This window comes from Marmota flaviventris, chromosome 16 (genome assembly GCF_047511675.1).
Source record: "Marmota flaviventris isolate mMarFla1 chromosome 16, mMarFla1.hap1, whole genome shotgun sequence".
NCBI classification, from domain to species: Eukaryota; Metazoa; Chordata; class Mammalia; order Rodentia; family Sciuridae; genus Marmota; species Marmota flaviventris.
Window position 1 is genome coordinate 13,696,502 of NC_092513.1, and position 22,796 is coordinate 13,719,297.

The following is a 22,796-nucleotide window of genomic DNA, read 5'->3' on the forward strand; positions in this document are numbered from 1 at the left end:
ACACAATGTCTTTATTTTTATGTGATGCTGAGAATCGAACCCGGGTCCCGCCCGTGCTAGGGGTGCGCTCTACCGCTGAGCCACAATCCCAGCCCTAATGGTCAGGATTGTTAACTGCAAGATTTTTTTTTCTAACTGAAGTTGAACAGGTTGGAAAGCAGATGTAGTTCAAGCAGTTCCAGGTACAGCTCATGCTGGTGACAGACCTCAGCGTCATCCATGTGTTTCTGGTTTTGCAGGCATGCAGAATGCAAGAGTTATGGAGTGATGGCAGCTTCCACTGAGATTTCTGAGGAAGGCCTGAGAGGCCAGGCAGGGTACTGTGGGCTGAAATCGCAATAAACAATCCCATCAAGAAGATGTACAACCCACTTGAATCTAATGTATGAAATATGATATGTCAAGAGCTTTGTAATGTTTTGAACAACCAATAAAAAAATAAAATAAAATAAAATAAAAGAAGATGTACAATATTGACCCCAGGAAGATAGAAAGCAATGTGTGACACAATTCAGGGAAAGCTAGAGGCAGACTGCAAAGCCAGCCAGATAGAGAGGACATGTGGCTGCAACCAGTAAAGCCACAGGGCAGGGCTGCCCAAGTCTGTGGGAGCCTGCATCCCAACCACAGCATGCCCAGGATGTCAGACATGGAGCTTTAGGACTTAAGGTTTCCTCTGCTGCTTGTTAGTCTTGCACTGAGCTGAGCTCTCCTTACTATTTTCCTTTTCCTCTCTTTTGGAATAGGAATTTGTCCCACCATTGCATCTTGGAAGCACATAGCTTTTCTTTTTTTTCTTTGTCTCAGGAGGTTATGGTTGAGTTTGCTTTTCAAGTCTCAACAGAAGACTTTGGACTTGGACTTTTGAGCAATGCTGGAACAGTTAGGAATTTGGGGACTCTTGAAGATGGGATGAATGTATATTGCATTGTGAGATAGATTCAAACCTTTGGGAATGAGGAGAGGAACACTATTGTTTGCATGTTGAATGTCCTTCAAAGTCTGTGGGTTAAAGCCTTAGCCCCAATGTGGTCCTTTTGGAAAGTACTGTAGGCCTTTAGGAGGTGGGGCTTTATGGGAGGTACTTTGGTCACTGGGGACATGTCCTTGAGGCACATCATGGGACCCCAGTCTCTTCCTCTTCCTCCTTGTTTCCTGACATATGTAGTAAGCATGATCATGCACTTCTGCCATGGTATACTCTCTTGCCAGAGGCCCAAAGCAATTGGGTTATCTTTTTTTTTTTTTTTTTTGCAATAGGGCTATCTGATCACAGATTGGAACTTCCAAAACTTTGAGCCAAAATAAATAGTTTCTCTTTATTGGTTATCATAGGTATTTTGTTATAGTAATGCAAAGCTGACTAATACAAGGGACCTTATGTTAGTCTTTGCATATTTAAATTTTTTTAAGTTGTAGAATGACACAATATCTTTATTTTGTTTATTTTTATGTGGTACAGAGGATTGAAGCCAGTGCCTCCCACATGCGAGGCAAGTGCTCTACTGCTGAGCCACAACTCCAGGCCCTCCATTTTTACACATGCTTGATATTTATAATAAAAACCCTTATAGTAGCTCTGAAATACTTTTTAAGCACCTAGTAGATCTTTCATCTGCTAAATTGATTAGTATTTCTTCAATCATCAAACTTAATAATATCTTCCAAAAAAAGCAAATTTTTCTTGAGAATAGATTGCTTTTAAAAAATTAAGGCTGAATTCATTATTTACAATAAGCAGAAAATGTTTGAATTGAAAGAAAACAAAAAAAGGTGACCAAGTCAAATTTTATGAGGTGTAGCAAAAGATATGCTTAGAAACTTATAGCCCTAAATGCATATATTAGAGATGAAGAAAGGCTGGAAAATTGATAACTAACTAACAACCTGAAGGAGTTAAAAAAGAAGAGCAAATTAAACCCTGAGATAGTAGAAGTAAAGAAAAATTAAAATAGCATTAATTAATAAAATTAATGAATGAATATACAATAGAGAAAACCAATAAGGCCAAAAGTTGTTGGTTTTTTCTTGCTATGATTAATAAATGGAGCAAGGCTAAGAAAGAAAAAAGAAATGGGCACAAATTATTAATATCGGTGTTGAAGAGGGGAAACTGCTTAAGATCATATGGCCTTGAAAAAGATAACATAAGGATACCATTAAAACCTTCATACTGGGGCTGGGGGCGTGGCTCAGAGGTAGAGCGCTTGCCTAGCATGCACGAGGCACTGGGTTCGATCCTCAGCACCACATACATGTAAAATAAAGATATTGTGTCCACCTAAAACTTAAGAATAAATATTTTAAAAACCCTTCATACTAATACATTTGAAAGTTTAGATCAGATAGATAAATTTCTAGATAAACATAATTTACCAAAATTGATACAAGATGAAATAGCAACTCTGAATTCAATGTCTATTAAGGAAACTAATTTTAAAACATTTGTTCAAAGAAAACTCCAGGATTTCACCAATGGTGATGGTCCCATTGGTGAGATCTTCCATATAATTAAGTAATAAATCAAATCAATATTCCCAAGAATGGAGCAAAGAGGAAGCGATTCCCATCTGATCTTAACAAAACTGGCATAATCTTGACATTAAAAATCAAGCAAGAACAATTTTGTAAGAAAGGAATACTATAGTGCAATCTTTCCCCAAAATATAATACAACCCCCCAAATTAAGGAAATAAATGCAACAATACATAAAAAGGATAATATACCATAAACCAAATTGATCTTATCCCAGGACTGCAAGATTGGTTTGACATTTGCAAACCAAGTACTATAACTCACCACATCAACAAAATAAAGAAGAAAAATCACTGACCAATAGATGGAGAAAAAAACTCATCATCAGATGCAACACTAATTTATTTAAAAACTCTTAGCAAACTAGGAATGGAAGGCAGTTTTCTTTGTCTTTTTTTTTTTTTTTAACTTGAGGCAGAGCCTTACGGAGTTTCTTGGGGTCTCCAAGTTGCTGAGGCTGACCTCAAACTTGTGATCCTCCTACCTTAGCCTCTTACATCACTGGGATTACAGGAATGCACCACCATGCCTGACTTGGAAGGCTCCCCAAATTCTCTTAAGAGAATTTTGTGGGTTGAATTGTGAATACCAAAAGAATATATCCAAGTCATATTTTCCAGAACTTACAAATGTAATCTTATTTGGAAAAGGGGGTCTTTGCAAATGTAATTAAGTTAAGGTCCATAAGATGAGATCATCTTAGATTTATGAAGCACCCTAAATCCAGTGGCGAGGGAAAGTCACAGATACTCAGAGGGGAAGATGGAGGCAGAGATTGGGGTTATGCCTCTAAAAGCCAAGGCTTGCTAACAGTCAACCCCCAAGGTAAATGAATGAACCAGATTCTCCCTCAGAGTCCCCAGGAGGAATAGATTTGTTGCTACTTTGATTTTGAACTTCTATCCTTCAAAACTGTGAAAGAACAAATTTCCATTGTATAAAACCACTAAGCTGTGGTAATTTGTTGTAGTAGGCTTAAGAAATTAATACAAAGAATAACTACAAACAACCTATTGCAAAAATCATACTCAGTAGAGAAATATAGAATTCCTTCTTCCTGAAATTGGGAAGGAAACAGGGATGACAACTATCATCAGTTCTCTTCAACACCAAAGGGAAGGTTCTAGCCAGTGCGTTATGACAAGAAAAATAAATAAAAGTTAAATGATGCAAAGAAAAAAATAAAACTGTTGTTGTTTTCAGATATTATGATTATGTACATCAAGAAATCCAAAAGAGGGGCTGGGGATGTGACTCAAGCGGTAATGCACTCACCTGGCATGCACGGGGCTCTGGGTTCGATCCTCAGCACCACATAAAAATAAAATAAAGATGTTGTATCCCCGAAAAACTGAAAATATTAAAAAATTCTCTCTCTCTCTCTCTTCTTTCCCTCTCTCTCTTTAAAAAAAAAAAGAAGAAGAAAAGAAAAAAGAAAAAAAAAAGAAATCCAAAAGAATCTATAGATAAATTATTAGAAATGGTAAGCAAAGGGCTGGGGCTGTAGCTCAGTGGTAGAGTACTTAACTTGCATGAGGGAAGCACTGGGTTCGATCCTAAGCACCACATAAAAAATAAAGAAAGAAAGATATTGTGTCTATCTACCAGTAAAAAAAAAAAGAAAAGAAAAGAAATGGCAAGTAAATTTAGCAAAATATCTAGGTAAAATATACAAAAATCAATTATATATGAATAGACCAACAACAATTAGAATAGTTAAAAAATATTCTTTATCATTTATAGATAATTGTATCATTTACTTTCATCAAAAAGCTAAGGATAGGGGCTGGGGTTGTGGCTCAGTGGTAGAGCACTCGCCTGGCGCATGCAAGGCTCTGGGTTCGGTCCTCAGCACCACATTAAAAAAAAAAAAGTATTGTGTTCAACTACAACTAAAAAATAAATATTAAAAAAAACTAAGAATAAATCTAAGGAGTTGTATGCAAGGTAGAAAAATACATAAGAGAATAAAAAACATGTATGGGAGAATTTTTTTAAAAGAGTTAACTACACAGAAGTATAAATCATGTTTATGAAGTAGAAAACAATATTATAAAGATGTCAATGCAATCTCATGGAAAATCCTATTGGATTGACATGCTGCTTTTGGAATTTATAAAAAAAATCAAAGAGTTGGGCCTAGGGCTATATAGCTCAATGGTAGCACACTTGCCTAGCAGATGTGAGGCACTGGGTTCCATTCCCAGCACTACATATAAATAAATAAAGTCCGCTGACAACTAAAAACATTTTTAAAAATTAAATAAGATAAAGGTATTGTGTCCATCTACAACTAAAAATATTTAAAGAAAAAAGAAAATCAAAGGGTCAAGAGTTGCCAAGACCATCTTGAATAAAACAATCGTTTGGGGACTTTAACTATCCAGGCCTATTTTAAATCTAGACCAATTAACACTATTGGTGCAAAGACAGATTAGAGACGTGGAATGCAGAGTCTAGAAATGGCCTCATGGTGTATTTATGATTCATGGCAAAGGTGACTCAGTAAGATAGTGGGAAAATGCTATCGTTTTTAATAAAGGATGGTAGATAAATTGGATCCATCGGGGAAAAAATGAATCTCGATTCCTAATTTACACGACATACAATAATCAATTCCAGGTAGATTTAAAATATGAATATAAAGGGTAAAACAATAAGACTTCCAGAGAATATAGTAGGAACTCCTATGACTGTAGAGTAGGCAGAGATTTTACAAATAGAAAACAAAACATTGACCATCAAGGTAAGACTGTATTCTAAAGCCAAGTACTTCAGTTCATCCCAGAAGAAGAAGAGACAAGCTACATAGCAAGCTTGCCTTTTTTTAACAAAGCATATTCTCATTTCCAGACTATATAAAGAACTACAAATCAATAGACAATACAGAAAACTCAATTTTAAAATGGGCAAATGACTAATAAGCATATGAATGGATGACTAACCTCCTAAGTCTGTCATGGAAATGCTAACTAAAACCATCAGTGATACCATATCATACCTATAAGAATGGCTAAATAGAAACCAAACCCAACCACTGACAATACCACAAGTTGGTGACGGTATCCAACAACTGAAATGCTCACATACCATAAGGACTCCACGTCAGTACAACTACTTTGGAAAATGGACAGTTTCTGCTACAGTTAAAAATAAACAGATTCCATGACAGCCTTTTCATTTCCAGGCCCATATTCAACATAATTGCATACATGTGTATACTAAAAATACATGTTCCAGAAAGGCCAAGGCAGCATTATTCATAATCGCCATAAATTAGAAACAACCCCAAGTATCCATCAACAGTGAAAGGGATAAATGTGTTCATTCATTCAAAAGAAATTTGTGACACCACTAAAGACAAACTATTGCCACTCACAGTAACACTGACTATCTCACAAGCGTAATATTGAGCATAAGAACCCAGACGCCAAAGAGTATCTACCGTACCATTGCATTAAATTTATATGTAAGCTAAATATAAAGTATTCAAAAACAAGTAACACTACTCTGTAGGGCGGAAGTGAGGATAGTGGTTCCCTTCAGAGAGGTCCTAACAGGGAAGAGAAAAAGGAGAGAATGAATTGCAAGACTTGGGGCATTAGGATGTTCTATTCCCTGTTCTGGGTAGTGGTTCCATCTTGTATCCATTTAGTTGTGTATTTATGATTTGGGTACTTTTCCATATGTTACACATCTATAAATATATATATTTATATTGAAAGATCCACAGATCCCAAACCCAGAACGAACCACACGAGACACTGGCTGCAAAAAGCAAGAGGCAAGTTTATTGATACACAGGCGCCTGCGGGTGCTCAGCGAAACCTCAGCCGGAGCTTCGGTGAACTGGCACACCGGGCTTTGGGATACAGATCTTTTATAGGGTGCAAGTGGGTTAGTTCTTAGCTTAGCACAGCAACAGCCCTTCTATTGGTTCCTCTGAATCCAGCAGGGGGGTCACCTAGTGGGTAAACTTGTTTTTCGACTTTTTGTTCTTGGAAAAACCCTAAAGTTACACCTTGCCCTTCTTGGTTCCTGTTTTTAAACTTAGTTCTCAAGTTTAGCTGGTAGGGCTGTCTGAAAGGAACATTTTGTGGTAGGGGGCCTGTTAGGGTTATCTACATAGAACATCTTGTGGTAACTTTGTGCAACACTTGAAATGCTATGGGCAGCTGGTGGGGCTTTGACATGGGGTTTGGGTAAGAAAGCATCCTGCAGCTTCAAGGCATAGGGGCTGGATTTCCTAATGTGGGGCCTGGGTCCTTGAGGTCCTTCATTTCCCCCTTTTCTTTATCCGGGATATAATCTTATATCCATTGATCTACCTGCTCAGAGTCCGGCACTTGCTCAGCTGATGGCTCAGGGTGCTGTGGGAGTACTTGAGATTGCTGCGCGAGGACCATAGTTTGGATTACAGACAGTCTTCTTTTTATAAATTGCATTAATTTGTTGAATATACAAGGTCCAAAGGTTAAAATTAACAGTAATATAATCAAGGGGCCAGCTACAGTAGATAATATAGTAGTTAGCCTAATTTTGAATAGGACCCCAGGGTCGTAGGCATTTTTGAAGTACATTTTTAGGCCCCATTGTTTTTTTTTTTTTTTTTATCCATTCCTTTGATGCCTTGCCTGCCTGAGTAAAGGTAATGTTTAAGGGGTTGCAGGCAAACGTGGAGCATGGCCCTGCCCCGTACCATTTTAGGTTCCTACAGGAGTCGATGTATGCTGCGGAAGATAGTGGGGGCTCTTGTCCCTTTTTTTTTTTTTTTTACTTGTATTAAATCCCCAGATGAACCTGGCTTCCATCATATATCCCTCGTAGTTTTATATCCCCAAGATTTACAATAGTAACTTTCATGTTGTCCACATTTTTGTACCTGTGACTGGGTTTTTTTCATCCCTAGGGCATATGTAGAAGGGTGTCTCCCTTAGAGCTGCTTTACACCCTGTGGGATGTTCTACGCAGGTGCAGCGTCCACTGTAGACGCATGCTTCTGCCTCACTGGGGTCATCAAAGTCCTTTGCCTTAGCCAGCAGGTAACAAAGATCAGGCCTTAGAGCAGGTTACCAAGCCCAAAGGGGGTATTTTGTGGATGTCTGGTTTTAAATTATATCTCCTGTCCCCGATAATATTTGCCATGTCTGGCTCACAGTTTGGTTAGCAACCGTTAGGGGAAATACAAAGCACAAAGCAAGGAAAATCAACAGCGTGTGAGTCTTATCTTTAGTGGATTTTGAGTGCGTTGCAACTTTCATTCTGGATCCGGAGAGGTGCCTGTGGACTCCTGTGGATGTGCAGCTTTCATGTGGGAGGCGTGGATCCAAGCGGTGATGCCGTCCACTTTGACTGCAGTGGGAGTGGTCAGCAGAATGGTGTAGGGTCCTTTCCACCGCGATTCGAGGTTCTTGCTCTGGTGCCTGTGTACCCAGACAGTGTCTCCAACTTTGAAGGGATGTGGCAGCAAGGGGGTTTTAAGTTCCTCTTTGTATGCTGCGGCTAGAGGCTTCCAGACCTCGTTCTGGACCAATTGCAAAGCATGCAAATGAGTCTGCATAGATGGGGTGAGGGAGGCATAGGTTTCAGTTTCATAAAAGTTAACAGCGGGAGGTGGGGCACCGTACAGGATTTCAAATGGGGTTAGTCCATGTGGGCCTGGGGTGTTTCGGGCCCGATACAAGGCTAAAGGTAGGAGTTGTACCCAGTCTTTAGTGCCAGTTTCAAGCATTAATTTAGTTAAAGTCTCCTTGATGGTTCTATTTATCTTTTTTTATCTGTCCTGAACTTTGGGGTCTATAAGCACAATGTAATTTCCAATGTATTGGCCACCATCTGACTTACCTGGGAGACGAAGGCAGGCCTATTAAATGTTTTTTTTTTTTTTTTTGGTCCTCACTATCAGGATCAAAGGGAGTAAACCCCCGATAAGCCTCTTTTAATCTCTCTAAGAAGGCTGTCGGAGTTTCCTCTGACCCCTGGATAGTCTGTCTTACCTGAGCCAAATTAGTGGGCCATCACCCTGCTCCATGGAGACCCGCTATGAGTAACTGGCAATAGAGACGTAGGTGGTTCCTACCTGCTTCAGTCGCATAGTCCCAGTTTGGCCGGGTTAAAGGAAAAGCTTCATTAATCAAATTTGCGAGTTGGGTGGGGCGCCCGTCATCCCCTGGCACATTTTTGCGAGCTTCCAAGAGAACCTTTTGTTTCTTCTCTGTGTCTAATAGAGAAATTTTTAATTCTGCTACTTAGGACTGGATAACCATATTAGCAAACATCAAGTCTACCTGCGTTGGCTAGAAATAAAAGCCTTAGACTAAAACTATTCTAGTAGTCCCTTTGACAGTTATCAGGCATTTCTGTCTAAGAATCTCTCTTGTAGCCTCCAGTCTACTTATTTATGGAAGTTACATTTAATTATTATTATTATTTAAGATGTCCAGGAACAGCTGTGCTTTGGCTTTTACTGTCTTTGCTAAGTGTTTAAGATGAAGCAAGTCAAACTGACTTTTATTTTTACCTATTGTTTATAGTCAGCTGAGTTATCCTGGGAGTCCTCGGGAACTTCATAGCAGCTTTTCAGTTCTGCTAGTGCCATTTGCGCTAGGATGGGTCCAGGCCTTGCTTGACCATATGGCTTCCCTCAGAAGCATCAGGGATGTCTCCCTTTTTTAATGATCCTCCTCTTTACAGCAAATGCACCGATTGGCTTCCTGTTCTCCACTGGTCTCATTAATCTCCTTGCTCAGGAGGTTATGTGGCCTAGAGTTGCTGAGCCCTTTGGAGAAGTTCCCTATTCCCTGATTCAGACTGACTCAGAGGGCAAGAGCCGAATATTGGTTTTCTTGGCCTTTTTAATTTAACTAATTTTAAAACTTGATCTTAAACATCCAGCAAATAAGTTAACAGCCTTATATTAAGAGCACTGGGCTTTAATGTTTATTTTTCTATCCTGTAGGTGATAACTCCTTATCTTATGTTGGCCCAGGTTATGTTCTTAAAGTAATACCTCTTTAAAATATTAATAGGCAATTTTTAAACCATCTATAAGTAAACTACAAAACAAAACTAACTAGGGTAAAAACATATTTAGCTTATATAATAGCTACCTTGAATTCTAGTAGGGTTATACATCATAATTTTCTGTTTGAGATCCTAGTAATCTTGGCACAAACCTATTTTTGGACACAACTTTAACTGTACTGAAATCTGGCTTACTTTTTTATAGCCATTTTCACATGTAGTGAGATGGGATAGAGCTTTATCTCAAGTAAGGCAGGGCTCTTTATAAATCTCAATTACTATAGTTCTGAAGCTGATCATTTTATAAAGTTTACATAAATTGTTGTTCAAGTTTACATGAACATTAGCTAACACAACATAATATTACACCTAAAACATGAATTAAAGGCTGAAAGCTTTTAACCTCTTATAGAAAAGTAGTGATGTACTTTTGTGTTTTGCAATAAAACCTTTACATTTTTTTTTTTTTTAATTACCATATAACTTTAGAATACCAGCTTGATATAAGGTTCTTTCGAAGCTTTTACCTTACAGGCTTGTATACCTGGAAGATATGAACACATTAATAACACCATAATTATATAAACTTTTTTTTTTTGTTTACATTAAGTTATATTTTCAGGTTTAGATGTTGGAAATTATGATACAAATTTAAGAAGCAATTTTTAAAATTTAAAATTTTATATCTTTTTACATTAGAAAAACTTGTTCACATAAAACTGGAAATAGAATCTCTACCATCAGAAGAAATTTTTTAGTACCTTTAAGCCACTTTGCTTGTTCTGAAGTTTCTAAAGTAGCATTGAGTTACATTAAATTTATTTACATATTATCATATATATCTGAAATTAAGCTTTGAAAATTTTTAAGACTATTGCTATTTAATTATCTAATGTCATTTTTATGAGCCAGACCAACGTTTTAATTAAATTGTTTTTTTTTTTCAGGTTACCCAGTTCAAAATTGAAACTCTTTAATTTTTTTTTTATTCCAAGTATTTAAGTTTTCTAGCATGAACTATCTGAAATCAAACTAAACAATTGCTTAAACCCAACTTTTAACTGCAAGATAGTGCAATGCTTTAGAACTATAGGTGTAAAATCAAGGGTCTCAGTGTGACTGGCTTTACTGCATTCAGTGTTCCTTCTTTTTAAGTAAACAGAGGTGGTGTAATCCTTAAGATGTAGATAAGGACCCAGGGAACTCCCCAGAGCTAAATGGCTCTGGCAGCTGCTGGGAGTCCCTTAATCCTATCTTTTATCCATAGGATTAGTTCCTCCAGTTTGGTTTGACCTTAGGCATTAGGCATTTTTTTTTGTTTTTTTTAACTTTTTAGTAGCCAGCTCCCAAAAAGTTTATCCTCTGCTTGCAGTTGTTTCGAGTGCTAGGCTTCCCCAAGAAAGCAGAGTGGGGACTCCTTAAAAGTCCCTTTGAGAGTGTCAAAATTTGTGACTGAAAATTTGGTTCTCATCTCTAAAGTACAGATACGAATCAGACAGGACACAAAACACAAAGAACGCTGCGCGGCTTCGGCACAAACCGAAAGAATCAGATGGCCTGGGAGAAACTGCTTCTCCGTCGCCTACAAAAACGGTGTATCCCTCGGAAACACCGGGGGCCCCAAAGAAATGGACCCCTCTGATCCCTGGGACGTCTCCCAGGGTGGCAGGGGTGAAGTCTGAGTTCGTCAACTCCTTCCCCGCCTGCCTCAGAAAGCTGAGTGATCACAGAATTACTTCAGAATCGGAATACCAATGACTATGCCTAGTCTTTCAGACGCTGCGCGAAACAGAGAACAGATAGCCAATAGGACAACAGGTTAGACATAGACAGCTCGAGCTGGCCAGCTTACCTCCCAGTGATGTCGAGTGTTCTCCGGATAGGGATCGGGATCGGAACCGGGATCGGGAATCTCGGTGGAACCTCCAAAATGAAAGATCCACAGATCCCAAACCCAGAACGAACCACACGAGACACTGGCTGCAAAAAGCAAGAGGCAAGTTTATTGATACACAGGCGCCTGCGGGTGCTCAGCGAAACCTCAGCCGGAGCTTCGGTGAACTGGCACACCGGGCTTTGGGATACAGATCTTTTATAGGGTGCAAGTGGGTTAGTTCTTAGCTTAGCACAGCAACAGCCCTTCTATTGGTTCCTCTGAATCCAGCAGGGGGGTCACCTAGTGGGTAAACTTGTTTTTCGACTTTTTGTTCTTGGAAAAACCCTAAAGTTACACCTTGCCCTTCTTGGTTCCTGTTTTTAAACTTAGTTCTCAAGTTTAGCTGGTAGGGCTGTCTGAAAGGAACATTTTGTGGTAGGGGGCCTGTTAGGGTTATCTACATAGAACATCTTGTGGTAACTTTGTGCAACACTTGAAATGCTATGGGCAGCTGGTGGGGCTTTGACATGGGGTTTGGGTAAGAAAGCATCCTGCAGCTTCAAGGCATAGGGGCTGGATTTCCTAATGTGGGGCCTGGGTCCTTGAGGTCCTTCAATATATAAAGAACAAACATCACCTAAGCCTGTACACTGGTGTCCAGGACCTGAATTTGGCAAATTAGTTGTCATCTCACCCAAAGCCCTCTGAATCGGTTCCACTTGAGTTTCCCTTCGGCCAAGGCAGTCTATGGGCAGATCATCTGGCCCTCCCTTCAGAATGTGTGGAAGCTCTCTTTCCCTGTGTGTCTCTCTCTTTCTGTCCTCCTCCCCAACCTCTTGATGTATTTCCATTTCTCCTTCTCTTCCCCCTCTACTTCTGGCTCTTTTGTTTATACCTACTTTCTACTCCCTTTGCCTTCTCTCTGCATCCCTCCTTGTTCCCTAGTCTTGTTTCTCTTTCTTCATTTTCCCTCATTCTCTCTTCATGAAATAAGTGTGTGCAGGGGCAGGGGAGGGAGTGTGCTGCTTTCACCGCGTAACATTTTACATTCTTTCATTTTCTGTTTAAAAGCATTTCCCCTAAGAAGCATTGTTGACTTCAGGTTTGTTCCCGTTCTCACTTCCCAAGTTGAATGCTGCCAAAATAAATATCTTAGGAAAACACTGCATACATGAACACCCTGACCCTCTGTGTGGTGGTGGGGGGTGCCAAGATACAGGAACTTGTATTTTCCATCTTTCTATATTTAAAATCTCAACATCTGAGAATCAGCCTCTGGGAAGGGATTCCCCTGGGTTTCTCCTTTGCCAGCAAAGCAATAAAACTTCTTTTTCCTTTTTCTTAAAAAATAAATTCAACATACTTTGCTAAATATTATTTATAAAAGTATTTGTAACCAATTGCCATACAGTATGGGCTGAATGTTAGTATCCCCCACTCCAAATTCGTGTTGGAATTCTAACCCCCAAGATGACGGTGTTTGGAAGTGGGGACTTAGAAAGATAATTTGGGTTACATGGGGTCAGGAGAGTGGGGGCCTCATCAAGGGGTTAATCTTCTTTTTTTATTTCTTCCAAATATTTGTTTAGTTGTTGATGGACTTTTGCCGCAGCCCGGCTGGCTGGGCAAAATAACCGGGGGGTGACGAACGACTTGTGTTGATTGATACAGCAGGAGTAGGAGCCGTTTATTGAAGGACAGGAGCAGTATTTATACATTCCACACAGCTTATCTAATTAGCATAAACTAGATACATCAGTCAACCAATAAGGAATCTCCACACTTAATAGCTCGCTTTTGTTACTTCTCAAACCACTCCCTCTGGCATTTTGCCAGGCACCATCCAGACTTGTTTATGAACTCTAACATTTCTCTGGCAAAATGCCAGGTGTTATTTTGACTTGTTTACAGACTCTAACATTTCCCCCTTTTGTTTAATTTAAATAACGACCATAGTGGTTTTTACAGAAACACCATAAATAACCTGCTACAAACAGAAAGGGAGGATACAAAATGCCACAATACCAAGCCAATTGATGGCTCCATGCAAGAAGCCCTTGGAAAAATTATACCAGCAATGACAGCGTTAGCAAACATACCGAGTTACAATTTGTTGTAGATTACCGTTTGTTGTCTCAGTCCAGATAAAGCAGTGTCTCAATAGATTAACTCACAGTCCAGGTAAATCACAGTCCAGGTAAGTTCTGCAGGCAGCTAGTTTAAATCACAGTCCAGGTAAGTTCTGCAGGCAGCTAGCTTAAATCACAGTCCAGGTAAGTTCTGCAGGCAGCTAGCTTAAATCACAGTCCAGGTAAGTTCTGCAGGCAGCTAGCTTGATCCGAAGTCTCATCCGTTTCTCAGCCGAAATCTCGTCTGGTTCTCAGCAACACTGGAAATTCTTCCACCTTCGTCTTCACTGGCACTGGAACGAAGGCAGGAACTCCGGATGGCTAAAGAAAATCCTGTAGCATTCTACTAAGAAAACAACCTTCTGAACAATTTAGCACATTATCTCAAGGTTTTTTTGCATTTGAAATAAGCCTTAATAGTGCTCATTACTCATTAGCTTCCAGGTATGGGAGAACCATTGTAGCTTAGTTATTGGCATTGAAAATGAGCAAACATCAGGGACGCTGGTAGCGTCTTCTGCTGGCTGTAGCATCCGGGTAGCCCCAGATCGCCCTGGGGAGGGTCCCGGACTCAAACTGCTACTGGGCACAGGGAGCAAGAGCCTGCGAGACTGTGCCTCCAGGTCAGGTCTAGATTTGGGTTTGGGCTCCCCGGCCAGGAGGCAGGGAAGGGCCAGTCGCCCCCGCCTCTTGGAAAATCCTTGCTGCGCTGTGACCGGCTTGCACACTTGGCAGCCGCCTCTCCGCTTCACGCACCCTCCGGTAACGAAAAGTATTTAGTAATAGCCTTTTGCTGCAACTTTTTTCCTGATAATCCTTCCTCCTCTGATAATCTTTCTTCTTCTGAACTTTCTGTTTCTTTCTGACTAGAGTTCCTGGGCTTCTATCAACACATGCCCTAACTATTCTTGGTTCCACTGGGGTGCCTTCTTCCCTTAGTAATTTACTTCTCACCCCTTCCATATTTTCATCATAAAGACAATACAATACACTGAGACAAAACAAGACACAAACATACTGTATCAATCTTCTCCATTTTCTGGAAATGGTCATTTTTCCTCTCGTCCTATCTGTCTAGGGACGAGCAGATTTGCTCCCTTCCTATCTATGGACGGGCAGCTTTTTTTCGTCACTTACCCCCGAGTGTCCCGGGGCTCCCGGTACGGGCCACCATCTGCCGCAGCCCGGCTGGCTGGGCAAAATAACCGGGGGGTGACGAACGACTTGTGTTGATTGATACAGCAGGAGTAGGAGCCGTTTATTGAAGGACAGGAGCAGTATTTATACATTCCACACAGCTTATCTAATTAGCATAAACTAGATACATCAGTCAACCAATAAGGAATCTCCACACTTAATAGCTCGCTTTTGTTACTTCTCAAACCACTCCCTCTGGCATTTTGCCAGGCACCATCCAGACTTGTTTATGAACTCTAACATTTCTCTGGCAAAATGCCAGGTGTTATTTTGACTTGTTTACAGACTCTAACAGACTTTTATTTATTTAATGTGTGGTGATGGGAAACAAACCCAGTGCCTCACACATGCTAGGCAAGTGCTCTACCACTGAGCTACAACCCCAGCCCCAAAGGATCAATATCCTTGAAAGAGGAGAAAGATCAGATGTTTCTCTCCATGTGAGGGCATAATAAAAAGATGGCTGTCTGCATCCAAGAAGAGGGACCATCACCAGGAACCCAATTTTCAGGCACCTTGATCTTGGTCTCCCCAGATTCTGGAACTGTGAGAAATGAATGTCTGGTATCTAAACCACCAAGTCTATGGTATTTTGTTATGAAAGCTGAGCTTATACTTTTAGGCTTTTTTTTTTTAATTAAAGTTTTAGAAAAAAAATACAAATTTTAACCAGTTCTATTTTTCTTCTCCGGTGTCAGGGAATGTAATGATGAGGTTCTGTTTACCTTCTCCTTAGTTGTTAAAGTTGCCAATTAATTCTGAAGCTCAGATAAGTAATGAAATTGGAACATACCCTAAAAAATATTGTTATCTGAAATCATTTGCTAAACCCAGTGGCGACCTTAACGTTGATAGATCTTGTTCTGTAAGTCTCTGTTTTCCTCACAAAGAAACTCATTAGTCCCTGCCAGGTAGGAAACTGCTAAGCAGGAAATATGAGAGAAGGTCAAGCTTTTGGCCAAATCCTTCTGTGGGCACATCTGATGAGTCCTTCTCTTCTCGTTCTGTTTACCAACCAGGACTTACTGTCAATTCTAAGCAAAGAAGGAGAAGAGCACAGGCCTCAGCGTCAAGCACCTCTGGGTTCAAATCCTAGCATCATCCTTTACGAGCTGTATGGCATTGGGCAAGTAACTCAACCTTCACCTGTAAGACAGCAACACTGTTATCACAAGCTGTCTGTGTTGCCGAGAGCACCAAATAAGGTTGTATCTGTAAAATCTTAACATTGCAGCTGCCCTCAATTAAACTTCTCAACAAATAGCAGTGCTTGCTTGTTATTGTTAGTAAAGGGATGTGGTCCCTTTCCTTCATGCCATCAAGGGACGCATATGAAATAAAAGCACAAATGACAATAGTACAAGACATACAATGATGCGGGTGGAAGGAGGGAAGGTGGCACATTCCAGAAGTTTAAGTTGCTTCTTGTGATAAGGTTTTTCACTCCACACTTAGTAGCTGAACCTGACCCATGTACAATGTATGTTGTGGGCCTAGATCACGGAATTTAGAGTAATATGGTGGACTATGTCCCTCTGATTCATATATTCATATGTGAAAATGTAAACCCCCGTGTGATGGAATTTAGAGGTGAGGCCTTTGGTGATTAGGGAAGGACTTTGAGATAGCCCTTATAAAAGAGGATTCTTGTGCCCTTTCTGCAATGTAGGGTCACAGTAAAAAGATGGCCGTTTATGAACCAATAAGTTGGCCTGCGGGCATTGAATCTGCAAGTGACTTGATCCTAGATTTCTCATACTCTAGGCCTGAGAAATACATTTCTGTCATTCATAAGCCACCAGCCTTTGGGTTATTGCATCCCAAATTGACTGAGGCGGTAAAGACATTCTAAGTGGAGAAAACAGCTCTCAGGCTGAAGATGGGAAAAGAGGGAGTAGCTAATGACCAAGTGTGAAGGGGAAGAAGGTAAGGAGGAGGGTCTGGAGACGCAGGTGGCTCTAAATACCAGGACTAGGAGTCTGGACTGCACTTTGTCTCCATCTGGTGCTATTAAAGGTGTCTTAGCAGAGCCATGAGAAGATGAGGATTGTCAAAACTTCTTCAGCAAGGAATGCGTAGAACAGAGGGAAAGAAGGTTTCCTAGAACCTGGGAAGGGTGGGGCACTGAGTCCAGAGACATTAAAATAATGCTGGTTTAGTTACTTTCCTGCTGAAAACTCTTCAGTGGCTGCTCACTGCACGGAGGATCAAGTCTAAAATGCTTTGGGTACCTCTGGCTCCTTCCTGCTCCTCCTGCCTGGCATCTCTGTGATCTGGTCACGTGCGCCTCCTTCAGCAACTCAGACTGTCTGAACTGTGCCACAGCTCAGCCTTCATGTTTTCTGTCCCCTGTCCTTGGCATGTTCTCCTTCCTCTGCTGGGCCCTGTTGAACCCTGCTCATCATTCAGATTTCCCCTCACTTGACCCTGCCTAGGAAACCTTTCCCACTAATTGAATGAGGTCTTCCTGTTCCACATTCCAGGGCATCCTAAAGTTCTCCTGGGCACACTTGCCACTACTCATACATTTGTAATCCTTTGCTGACTGCCTATAACCCTATGAGGGCAGGGACTCTGTGGGCTCATATGCCCCTCTCTGGCTTCTAAGTACTTGACTGTCAATGAACGCTCATTGACTGATGGACATGGTGGACAGTAATAGAATCCTGTGGCTAGGCTCATGGCAAAGGAAATGACTAGGAGGGAATGGGGAAATACAAATGAGCAAGTCTATGCTGTCTTTCTCTAAACTGAGCATTCTAGAACAGTGTTCAGCAAACTATGGATGGGCCCAAATCAGGCTGTTTCTGTAAATGCAGTTTTATTGCAATGGAGTCACATTCCACCTGGGTATTGTTTATGGCTATTCTCACACTGCTTGCCCATGTGGAGTCACGCAATGGAGAGAGAGGGAGAGGGCCTGCAAAGCCTAATGTCTGTACCATCTGCCCTGTACTCAGAGTGTGCCAACCCCCACTCCAGAGGAAAGACTGCAGAGGCTCTCACCACCACAATAGCAGGCATTAGCTTTGTGTGCAGGATTACAGATGAGCTTTATATTCTTCTTAATTGTCTACATTATTCATATTTTCTACAAAGAACATACATTATTTTTATAATCAGTAAAATAATAAAGGTTATTAAAAACCAGATTGAGTGTCCCACTCATTCTTTTTCCTTTTTTTAATTTCTAAGTGTCTCATACTTTTTTTAAAGGGAAAACAAACAAACAAGGTTCTTCAGATCTATGTACCTGGCTGACTTTGGAGAAAGGAGTTAGACAACTTTAAGTCAACAAAGGAAAGCTCTGCTACCCACATTTCCTGCCCTAGTGGGACCATACCTTTCTGTTATTTGGCATCTGGCTTTTAATTCTGGGTTCAAAGAACCAAGCAGAATGTTTCTATGAAATATAGATTCCGGTAAATGTGTACCTGCCTCATACTGTACTTGTCTGTGTGTTCACTGCTTTGTGAGAACAATGGTTAATATCCAGCAGTTCTGATTGGCATTGATTTTCCAGATTTTAATAACACTTATTAATAAGTCGAGCTATAAGATAGACACAACTCTAACAGTGATTGTAGATTTTTTTTAAAATTAGCAAATGACTGACTAAAACAGAAAATGAATAACCCAAATTTTTAAACATCTGGTAAAAGAAATTTAGATGCCTTTTCTCTTTTCTTTCCTCCCTCAAATTCTCAAATAATTTAAGCAAATTATTATTATGGAGATTTTTGTACTTAAAATATTCCATTAGAATGTAAGCTTTATGAAAATAGAAATTCATTCATCTGCATTATTCATGGCTATGACCACCACATGTACAACCAACCATAAGAAGCACATAGTAGGAGCTCCATAAATATTTATTGAATGAGTCACTACTGGCTCCTGGGAAAATAAATAGATAGGAAAAACAGGTTACCAAGGAAAATAGTCTTTTACAATACATTTTTGTTAATTGTAAGAACAATGTGCACTCTTAAAAACACAGGAAATTTAGCCAGGTGCTGTAGTTCATGCCTCTAATCCCATCAACTTGGGAGGATGAGGCAGAGGAGCACAAGTTCAAGGTCAGCCTGGACAATTTAGTGAGATCCGGTCTCAAAATAAAAAATGAAAAGGACAGGGTATGTGGCTCAGTAGTAAAGCTTCCCTGGGTTAAATCCCCAGTACCACAAAACACACATAAAGGAAATTTTAAAAAGGAGAATATTCACCTCTATTCTCTCGAATTTAAGCTATCAGCCTTGTTGTTTTATTGCATTGCTTTTTTTTCCCTTGTAAGTATAGCTTTTTAAATGCAAAGTGAACGATGTACATATATGCGATTTTGTCCCCCTTTTAAAATTATAAGAATATTCCATGTAATTCCAAGGTCTTAGTCAACATTAATTTTAATGATTTTATAATAAATTGAGAATAGCATTATTCTCTTGATTCCCAGTGCATTTGCTTTTTCTTTGCAATTGTAAATAATGCTACTATAAATACCTATGTGCATTTAGCCATTTTTCAAAGAAAGTCCTTGACAGGTGGTAGGTACATCAGTCTAGGAAGTCTAGGTCAGCTGTTGTAATAAACAATCCCCAAACCTCTGTGTTTCTGACAACAACGGTTTATTTCTTGCTCATGCTATATATCCATCAGAAAAATGGAAAAATGGAATGGAGCCATAAAAATTCATCTCCCTTCAATTCCATTCAACAAACATTTATTGAGTTCCTGTGATTATAAGGCTCACCACTAGCCCTGAAGGTAGCTGAAAAGATTTTCTGATGAGTCACAGATAAATGAAAACTGCAAACTCCATTTTCATAACATGTTCTATAGCAGCAGAAAAAAAAAAATCAATGAAAGGCAAAAGATCATTTTTCAAGTCTAGTCATTTGTATGCCATGTCTGTATTGTTTCAAATGGAACTCTCTTTCCGGCTGCTTCTCTGTGCGTAAAGAACAGCGGTGTGGCTTGAGCACTCAAGGCCAGGCAGTGGTTGCCAGCCTTGGTTTTGCAACACACACAAAACCATGACCTCCAACACCATTGTGAAATTTTTTAAACAAAACTTACTTCAATTCACTAAAAACAAATAAAACGCGAATACCCTTTAGGCCAGGAGCCCTGATCCCAGGAATGTTCCTAAGGAAATATTCCAAAAAAGGAAAAACCAACACATACACATGAAAATCCTTAGTGTAAATATTTGTAATAGCAAATAATGGTAGGCGAATTGTAATATATTTACTAGGTTGAATATAATGAGTCAGTAAACACTGATAAGTGTGGAAATTTGTGCAGAAACACAAATGCTTTATGACTTCAGGTAAAACAAAATCAAATTGCATCTCTGTCGTGCAATTATGTATAAAACATGCATATATTTAAAGCAAGACTGGTAGGAAACATTTCAAAGGAAATGATTGGTTTGTTAGGGGATGGGAGTTTTTATTATTTTTAAAGATTTATTATTATTTCTGTTGTTGTAAATATTCAAAACAATAAAACACTAAAAAAAAAAAAATACAAGAATACCCATTCCCAGATAGGGCTGTGTGTCCAATAAATGTTTTAAAAAGTTGAAAGTCAGGACTTAGGTAGACACATAATACTGGATCAGGCTGTTAGCTGGTCAGTGCTTCTGGAAACATCCATTCCTCCTTTGTCTGAGGTGTCCTATTCCTCATTACTCACAAACTGAATCATTTTGATAAATTTTTTTTTAAAGAATAGAGCTGTTTGGTGGGAAAGTGTATCTGTTGGTATCTCTTGCTATCATTCTCTAAAACTCAGGAAATGAATAGGTTTTAAAAACTGAGGCTTGCTCCCATACAAAATCTGTGGATTTGGGGACAGAAGACATTTTTCAGAATTGACTACAACCCCGTCTCTCACTGTGCTTGGGATGAGACCCACAGCAGACACCCAATAATTTGTTGACAGAATGAAAAGGAGGGGAGGAGGTCTCCAGGTCATAGAAATCCCAGCGTGGGAGGCAAGGAGGACAATGGATGAGGTTAGGAGCCTCTGGAGAGCAAATCTCGCCACTGTCCCATCTCCACAGAGACCTTTAAGGGATCACAGGCAAAAACAACCCCAGCCTTGGTGGATTGTTCTGGGGTCTTCAATCCAGTTTTCACGCCCTTGTCAACTGCAGCTGAAAACCACCAAGGAGCTGCCTGCTGAATGGCATTGGATGTCAGGATAGGACATTCTTTATTGGAACCTCTCTCAGGCTCCAACACTGAAGGGACAGGCTCTGAGAATCAATATTTGTCCTTGAATTAAAAACTCTTTGGAAACATTCCTGGGCTTTGCCATTTGAATCCATAATATGCCACCAAGGCCACAGACTCTTTTTTTATTTTGGTAGATTTAACCAACCCCTTCCTGTTGTTGGCTTTCTTGGGTTCTGGGTTTGCTGGGAGCAGATGCCAGTTTGCCCTTAGGAAGCCTGGTGATACAGCATGGCAGCAGGAGCCTCCTAAAGAATGTGGATGACATCAATTTCAGCAACCAGTGGCCACATGCCACAATGTCAGCTTGGCTGTGGTCCTGCAGGCAGTGTGGTGGCTGGTGACAGTGGCATCCGTTTCAACTGCTTCTCTGAGCTGTGCCTGAGCAGTGAAGAGGCCAGAGTGGATTCACCAGCACCAGGAAGTTTTGGTTGAAACAAAGACAAGAACAAGTCTTAAAATGATTAGCACAGTCTCAGAGTGACACTACTTGACTCTTAGACACAGGCACTGAGCAACTGCAATGCTTAGGCTGGGCTGGTGGATCAGGAGACTGGCTGATCTAAGTGGACTGACTGTTTCTCGGTCTTCTTTGCCCCCCTCTTTATTTATGTATCGCAAATTTAGCAAAAATATATCTGTCTCTTGGGTCATTGTGAAGTTTCAATTCCTTTTGCAAAATACTTTGAGGCCCTCAGTAGAAACGAGAGTATGATTGTTAGATATGAGTACTGAATTAGAACTTGAGCCATCTCTTCTGGGTAATTAGTTTCTTCTCTTTTTTACACTGCAAGAATGCTGACATCCGCAGGAGGCAACCTTGCCTGCATTCCCTGTGTTCAGTAGCTTCTGAGGCCTTCTTCAGTGAAGAAGCTTTTATTTTTAAGGAAGAGGAGGAGAGAGAGAGAGACCCACCCAAACACAAAAACATTATCATTTAAATTTTCTGATGCTTCCTTTGCTAAAGCTTTATAAGATGCAAAAATTTCACAAACCTGTAGGAAACACCTTCCACTACCAAGTTTCAGGATGAAGAGAAATCTTCGAGTGGTTTTCTTTTTCTTTTTTTTTTAATTTTTTTTTTTTTGTAGTTGTAGATGATCAGCATGCCTTTATTTATTTTTATTGTGGTGCTAAGGATCGAACCCAGTACCTCACGCATGCAAGGCAAGCACTCTACCACTGACCTACAACCCCAGCCCCTCTTTGAGTGGTTTTCAATCATCTGCTGTAATAAATGATTAATTTCTTCATTATATTATATTAAAGGGATTAAAAATGATGCTACCTTCTTTTTATATCCAATTTTAGGAGTCACTTGTATAATGGTGTGTCATGAGTAATAAAAATGGATCAGACAATTTAAATAAACTGTGTCCAAGCAGAAGGCTCCTGGCATGATGGAACACTCTGAATTAACCCTTCCTCTTCATTGGGGGTCGGGGTGGGTGGCTCCCTTTTGAAATGGGCCTCCAGTGCTCCGGAAGGAGCAGAGGCCAGTTCTGTGAGGCTACTGGCCACTGGGAGCCAGTTCTGCACTTTTGGGGGTGGGGACTTCAGAAGCCCCCTCTCACCAGTTCAGGCTCATTGTGGCCCAGGGCTGACATAATGAGCGACTCCAACCTGGATAGTTTAGGACCTCAGAAATGTGCTCTCTCGAGGTTCTGGAGGTCAGAAGTCTGCATTATTGTGTGGGCAGGACCCTGCTTCCTTCAAAGGCTGCAGGGAAGGGTCTGTCCCAGGCCTGTCCCCTGGCCCTTCCCAGTCTTCACACAGCACTCTCCCTGTGGGCATGTC

The 22,796-nt window shown here is 40.3% G+C and overlaps 2 long non-coding RNA genes across 2 annotated transcripts in view; one reads left to right on the forward strand and one right to left on the reverse strand.

Moving 5' to 3' along the window:
• LOC117794793 (uncharacterized) overlaps positions 1-22,796 on the forward strand; it is a 54,051-nt gene that overhangs the window by 28,795 nt on the left and 2,460 nt on the right. The gene's annotated exons all lie outside the window — the stretch shown is intronic.
• LOC114084184 (uncharacterized) lies at positions 6,305-12,054 on the reverse strand. The gene is made up of 2 exons (XR_011704775.1): positions 11,411-12,054; positions 6,305-8,089 (listed from the first exon to the last, which is right to left on the reverse strand). It is a non-coding gene; the product is annotated as an uncharacterized lncRNA (long non-coding RNA).